The sequence below is a fragment of the Panthera tigris genome, chromosome C1 (assembly GCF_018350195.1).
Source record: "Panthera tigris isolate Pti1 chromosome C1, P.tigris_Pti1_mat1.1, whole genome shotgun sequence".
Classification (NCBI taxonomy): domain Eukaryota; kingdom Metazoa; phylum Chordata; class Mammalia; order Carnivora; family Felidae; genus Panthera; species Panthera tigris.
The window spans coordinates 37,393,551-37,400,366 of NC_056667.1; the positions used below are offsets into that span (position 1 = coordinate 37,393,551).

At 53.8% G+C, this 6,816-nt stretch overlaps 1 long non-coding RNA gene across 1 annotated transcript; it reads right to left on the reverse strand.

The window, feature by feature from the left end:
- Positions 1-1,349: 1,349 nt before the first annotated feature.
- On the reverse strand, positions 1,350-4,679 carry LOC122241422. The gene is made up of 3 exons (XR_006221556.1): positions 4,550-4,679; positions 2,208-2,379; positions 1,350-1,692 (listed from the first exon to the last, which is right to left on the reverse strand). It is a non-coding gene; the product is annotated as an uncharacterized LOC122241422 (long non-coding RNA).
- Between the last annotated feature and the right edge of the window lie 2,137 nt (positions 4,680-6,816).

Below are 6,816 nucleotides of genomic sequence, written 5' to 3' on the forward strand. Positions count from 1 at the left end.
TTGCCGACACCAAGGCCCCTGCACCCTGGTTGCGTCACCCAACTGAGGGGTCTTGCTAGAGAGCCCTGTGCATGCTCAGCTTGCTCCGCCCCAGACAAGGCCACCCCAGCCACACACACCCTACTGTGTGTTGACAATGACAACTGCCACTGAGGGCTTGCTGAGCGCCAAGCACCACGTACAGGCAGAGTGTTCTACGCGCTTTGCATGAATTCATTTATTTTCACAATAGACCCGTGTACGTCCAACTTATGAACAAAGAAACTGAAGTACAGAGAGGTAAAGCAACTGGCCCTAAATCACACAGCCAGAAAGTAGAGAGCCACGATTCACAGCCCAGCAACATGGCACCAGAGTCCCCATCTGAATCACTCCACTTTGCTGTGTCTTGGGACACAGGACAGGTTAACTCGGAGAGGTGCTGGGACCTCAGACATCCAAGGAAGACCAGGAGGAGAGGGCTCATGGGCCTACTGTGTGCCAGACCATGTTCTGGGAGTGCCCCCTGACCCCCTCTGCCATCAGATTCCACTCGACAAGCTCTCCTCCACCCCGAGGCTGGAGGGTCCTTCCTGGTGCCCAAACGTGGCCGTGAGGACCCAGGCCCTCTGGGCTGGCACAGTCTCCCTCAGGGTCCTGGTCTCTACGCCATGAGTGTTCCCCCTGGGTGAGCCAGGGGCCGGCAGGGAGAACCCTCTGCTAACAGGCCGGGCCGTGTGGTCATCTGAAGCCCTGCAGTGACCGTGTGGCAGCCGCAGAAGTGGCTGCATCTTTGTCTCTAGTCCTGCCTGGTTGCCCGCCTGCCTGCCGGCCCTCCCGCCTGCCATCCACATGCTGGAAACGCCGAGGAACAAGGGCCTTCCTGTCTTCCTCTCTTTCCCCCTTTTCTAAAAATAAGCTGGAACCTTCCCCTCATCTGCCCCCAATTTTCTCCTGCTTGACCCCGACGACCCTGCCCCCTCAGATGAGGCCACATGTGTGCCCACTGCTGGACAGATGGTCCGACCCTGCAGCGCAGATGGTGGGAGTGAGGAACCTGCCCTGGCCTCTGCCCCAGCCCAGCCGGCCCCTCCAGCTATGCCCTTCCTGGGAACAAAGCATCGAGCCAGCCCCTGGTCTGCGGGTGGGGTGAGGGAGAACTTGTTTATAACAGGAAGCCCCACCCGGGTTTTATGAGCTGTCATGATAATAATAATCATCGCCCACATTTGTACACACTGAGCACTTTCACATCTGTTATCTCCTTGAGTCCAGGCAACAAATCCTTGAGGTTGGTGTTGTTGTCAATACTCCAACTGAACAGATGAAGAAACCGGAGAGGTTGATTTACTTCCCTAAGGTTGCACAGCTGGGGGGAAGGGCAGGACCAACCAGGACTCAAACCCAGGTCCTCAGATTTAAATTCCCGTGCCTTTGCACTCTCCCTCTGGCTCGCTCGTGTCTGAACTCGGCGGCAGTTTTGCAGTTTGGGCCCAGGGTGGTGTTCCTGTAGCGGCCATTTCCTCGGTCTTCACATGTGTCGGGCACAGTGCTGGGAGCTCGACCACGACCCCAGGGGAAGGAATTATTGAGCTTATTTTGAGGAGGAGGAAGCTGAGATTCAGAGATACCATGTGACTTGTCAAGGCTGCTCGCTGTAAGGCCTGGCATCGGGGTTTGGGTTGAGGGCTGCCCGACTCCAAGGTTTTCCTTCTGCAAAAGAGTTCACAACAGGTGGCATCGTGTGCCTCGTTTTAATTACTTAATTCGGCAGAACATGTGTCGAGTGTCTGCTCTGTGCCAAGCATGGGGACGCAGGGATGAACAGGCACGCAGATCCCTCTCTAATGGGCTTCATGATCCAGTGGGAGACGGACATGTGAGTGGCAATTATGGCGCAGGGTGCTAAACCATTATTAGCCATAATAGTTAGCTTTGCGCGGTGTTTATAGCTCACTGAGGGCCCCAAATGGAAATCTGGCCATTTCCATGTCTGCTGAAAATGGTCTAATGGCTTCCCTGTGGCTGTAGCTTCACATCTGAGCCTCCGGGTCTGGGATCCAAGGCCCTCGTCATGTGGTAGAGCCTACCTCTGTGTCCTTGACCGCCTGCCTTGCTCTGTGCTCCCTGCTACTGGGCTTCCAGGGGCTCCTCACCTCACCGCATTACCCTGCCCACCTCCGCCTCCGATGCCGCCTCTCCCACCCTCACTTCTGGTTAACCCTTACCCTGCGAAACTCAGCACAATGGTACCGCCTCCCCAGGCCGGTTGGGGATGGAGTCTCCTGCTGTTGGAGCTGTGTAAGCCAAGGATGGCAGGTCAGGCAGGGAGACAAATCACTTAACGTCTATGGTTCCCAGTTTCCTCTTCTGTAAAGTGGACTGGAGAATAAGACCTAACTGTAAGACGAGAGAGCCTGTTAGGGGGCAGGCCAGTGGCCGGTGGGGCTCGGAGGAGGTTTGTAAGCAGCCTGGGGGGCCAGGAAACTTCCCAAAGCAACACCAAGGGAGACACCAAGGGAGAAACACCAAGGGAGAGCTCGGACGACGTTGCTGAGCGCTAACACTTATGTTGTGCTTACTGTGTGCTGGGCGCTGCTCCAGGCCCTTTGCATGTGTCAAGTCATTTAATCCTCGAATACCTCTACGAGGCTGGTACTATCGTTATTCCCATTTTACACATTAGGCAATTGAGGCACAGAGAGATTGGGTGACTCGCTTAGGGTCACACAGCCAAGGAGGGGTGAAGCCTGGATTCTAGCCTTGGCCCATTGCCGCAGCATCCACACTCCAGCCACCTTGTTATTGTAAGAAGGGGAAGAGCAGTGGGGGTGGAGGACAGGGCCTACTTACACTCGGGGACAACGTCACCGTACTTAATAAAACAAGGGTGGACACCCTCATCCCTCCACGTTCCAGGAAACAGGGCAACGCCCTCCTGGTCCTCACAGGTTGGGAAATGTTTGCTCCTGCTCTACCCAACCCGGGGCCGGGAAGCCCATCTCTGTGTGAGGTGCACCTGGCCACCTCCTGCTCTGCCCGGGTGACGGGGCCCCATCTGGGCAGCAGTGGCCGGGCTGGCACTGCCTCTGGCGACAGCTGCCACTCTGAGGCCAGCAGGGATGCATGCTTCTACTCACTTCCAGAGGAAGGGACTGAGACCCAGTGAGAGAGTAAAGGACCATTCTCCAAAATGGCAACTGGAAGCAGAGATTCTGGACTCAGAGGCCAGAGCATGTCCTTGGCAGTGGTGACAGCCATTATTGCCAGTTCTTACATGGTAAGAACTGGGTGGGAAAGACTCTTTTAAGGTTTATTTATTTTGAGAGAGAGAGAGAGAGAGAGAGAGAGAATGAGCACGGGAGGGGCAGAGAGAGAGGGACAGAGAGAATCCCAAGTCCTGCTGTGGGGGTTGACTCCACAAACTGTGAGATCATGCCCTGAGCCGAAATCAAGAGTCTGACACTTAACTCTCACCCAAGCGGCCCGAGAAAGCCTTTGTTACGCCTCTCGCACCAGGCCTGCTCAGGACACCTGCTCCCTACCAGGACACACCCTTTCCTTCCTGCAGGAAATGAAGGAACAAGTGTAGAAGTCACCTAGAAATGGGGGCGGGCTCTTCCTGTTCTCTGCCTTCGGGCCTCACCATGGAGCACAATTCGGGGTCAGGGCTGTGCTCCTTATTCCCTGGCCGATGGCCGATGGCCGATGTCTCCCTGCACCCAGTCTCCCGTCCCCAGTCTCCCAACTCCCATGCTGTGCGGGGTCCTAGATACAGAGTTATTGGGCTTGGTCTTCTGACCTGGCTGTGGGACTCATTTCTGTCTGGAAACCAGGGGGCATCACTCAGTTTGTGAGGATCCAGGAGAAAACGGACTCTCTTCCCCTCCTCTCATCTGAGGGGCTTTTCCTGCTGGTCACAGCCCTTTTTCTGCCTGGATCTAAGGAGGCTTTCATAGCCCATTTTACTGATGGAGACAAAGGCAAGACAGGTGAATGACTTGGGGAAGATCAAGGGCCAAAGCTCAGACCCTTACTACAAATTCATAATAGCTTCCTCCTTCCCTCTCTCTTTTATTCCTTCTTTCCACAAGTATTTATGTGGAGGAGGGAGGGAATAGAATAAAATAGATGGGCATTATGAAGTGGAACGATTCCTGGATAGGAGTCAGGAGCCTTGAATTCTGGTCTTGGAATTGTCATTATTTTACTATGTCACCTTATGTAAGTCACCTTTCCCCTCTCAGCTTCAGGTAGTCATACTGATAGCTTGGGGAAGGCGACTGCCCCTTTCATCCTTTTACTTGGCAGAATTATTATAAGAATCAATTCAATGAAACATTTCTTTGTTCTCACATCTGCCCACCGATCTGACCATCATATACTCTCCCTCCCTCCTTCCCATCTTTCTTTCCTTCCTTCCTTCCCTCCCTCCTACTTTCCTTCCTTCCTCCCTTCCTTCCTTCCTTTCTTCCTTCCTCCCTTCCTTCCTTCCTCCACCCATTTATTCTCCCATCCATCCGTCCTTCATCCATTCCCTGTTCAGCATCTCTCCTGCCCATCTACTTACTCATCCATCCATCACCCATCCATCCATCCTCTATGTCCCTGCTGTATGCCATGCACAACAAGAGAAGGACCATGTCAGTCAAGGCCTGGCTTAATCACCTCCAGGTGATTTTCTGCCTTCCTTTGTGGAAACTGACTACCCATCCCTGGACAATGTCTGTCTCTCCACTATCACACTCACCAGTCTCTGCCTTTTGTCACAATGAGCCCTTAACCAGACAGGGAGGTCCTGAAGGGTGAGGACTACAGCTGATCTATGTCAGTGTCCTCAGCGTCGTCCAGCCCTCAGCATCAGTGAACGTTCTCTGAGTTCACAGCATTGAGTCCATCCCAATGCAAATTCTAATTCATCTTCAGCTTTCTGGTTTAGTCTGAACCGGAGTAATGAGCCTGGGCATCTGCATGGCAAACAGTTGTCTCTGGTATCTTCCTCTGTTTGGAATTGTAGTCTTATTCTCCCAAGAGAGAGACATCCTTGCTTCTTCTTCAGAGATCCAGAGAGATCACATCCAACCCAGGGTACACAGCAAACTGAGGAGAGCCTTGGATCAGAAGCCCGATCATCTTGTGCCAGCCAGTAACCCACGTGGTCTCACTCACTCAGGAGCTGCCCACGAGACCTGCCACATGGGCGGCCAGCTCTGAGTCCTTGGCCTCCCTGTCTGTCTTTGTCTCCCCCAACCTGCCCGGCCGGCCCAGCTAACCTGCTCTAGGAAGGCCCGCTGGCTATCCCGGCCAGACACTGGGGCTGGGTAGGGATTGGAGCGTGGGGAATTTGTTTATTTTCTGACTCAGGCCTGCTCCAGAACCACCAGACCCTCCTCTGGCTGGCTGGGTTCACCCATTCTTTCCTGGTTCTGGCCAGCCGTGGCAGTCCCCTGGGCCACTCTGAGTGACAGGGCACCAGGCAACGTGTCATTGGTAGCTGAGAGCTGACCCCCCAGCCTCTCTGTTCCCAAGGGCTGGTCCTTGCAGGGCAAGTGCACTTGATGGGCGGGCTGGAAATGAGCTGTCAGCAGAGGGGGTCTCACTCCTGCTGTTCCTCCTCCCTCTCTCCTCAGTCTTGCTAGCTCTCAGCCACATTGGAAGAATTAGGGGCAGCTGGCAAAGGGGGGTGGCTGGTTCCCATGGTGGGACCACGCATAAGTCTTAACACATTGGCACCACGTGTGTGCACTGGCCACAGGGAGTGGGTGCTGGCTGGAGGATGACGTCCTGGGGACTCTGTGGGCAGGGTCTGCCCAGAAAGCCTTTCTCCCTGACTGGCCTCATAGGCTTTCTGGACCAGGGAGAAGCCTCTGGCATGTCTCCTTTTTGCATTTGTTATAGCTTCTACTCATTGTGTGTGCAAAGGGTTGAGTCTGGGATGTAGTTCTTGGGCCCTGTGTTGATGATTCTGTGTGACCTTGGAGGAGCCCTCTCATCTTCACGTTTTCATTTCCTTGTGGGGCTGCTGTGGTTCTAAAAGTCATTGGGCCTACCTCCTGGTGTGCAGATCTTCACCAATTACAAAGAGCCTCAACAGCTGCTTTCTTTACCCCCGACATCTGAAATACCTTCCAGATTCTGTCTGTTGTATTCTCACACCCATTTTACAGGTAAGGAGATAGAGTCTCAGAATAAAGGGCATGCTGGGAGTCACAGCTAGAAAATGGCATAGCAGGTCTGTCACATATATATTACAAAGCCCATGATCTTTCAACTTCTCTGTGCCCATCTAAAATTTTTTTTAACGTTTATTTATTTTTGAGAGAGATGGAGACAGAATGCCAGCGGGAAGGGGCAGAGAGAGAGGGAGACACAGGATCTGAAGCAGCCTCCAGGCTCTGAGCTGTCAGCACAGGGCCCAACATGGGACTTGAACTCATGAACTGTGAGATCATGACCTGAGCCGAAGTTGGAGGCTTAACTGGGCCATGCAGGTGCCCCTCTCTGTGCCCTTCTAGAAGTCCAGTGTCCTACAAGTCTTGAGTGCCTGATGCATGCCTGACCCTGTGGGGCTGGTGGGTAGGTGGGGGCCGTGAACTGAGGCAGTCAGTATCACCAGGCGGGGGTCTCCTGTGCTTGTGGGAGGGGGCACAGCCTGAATCCCTGGGGACTGCACTGCCAGGGAGGGGGGCTCTGGACAAGAATCACAAGGACAGTGCTGAGGGGAGTGGGGATCATGCAGATATCCCTATCCCTGCAAAATTCTAGAAACGAATTGCTGCTCCTCTCTGCTTTTTGTGATAGTTCAGTTATCATTAGGGAGTAATAATAGCCAAGAAT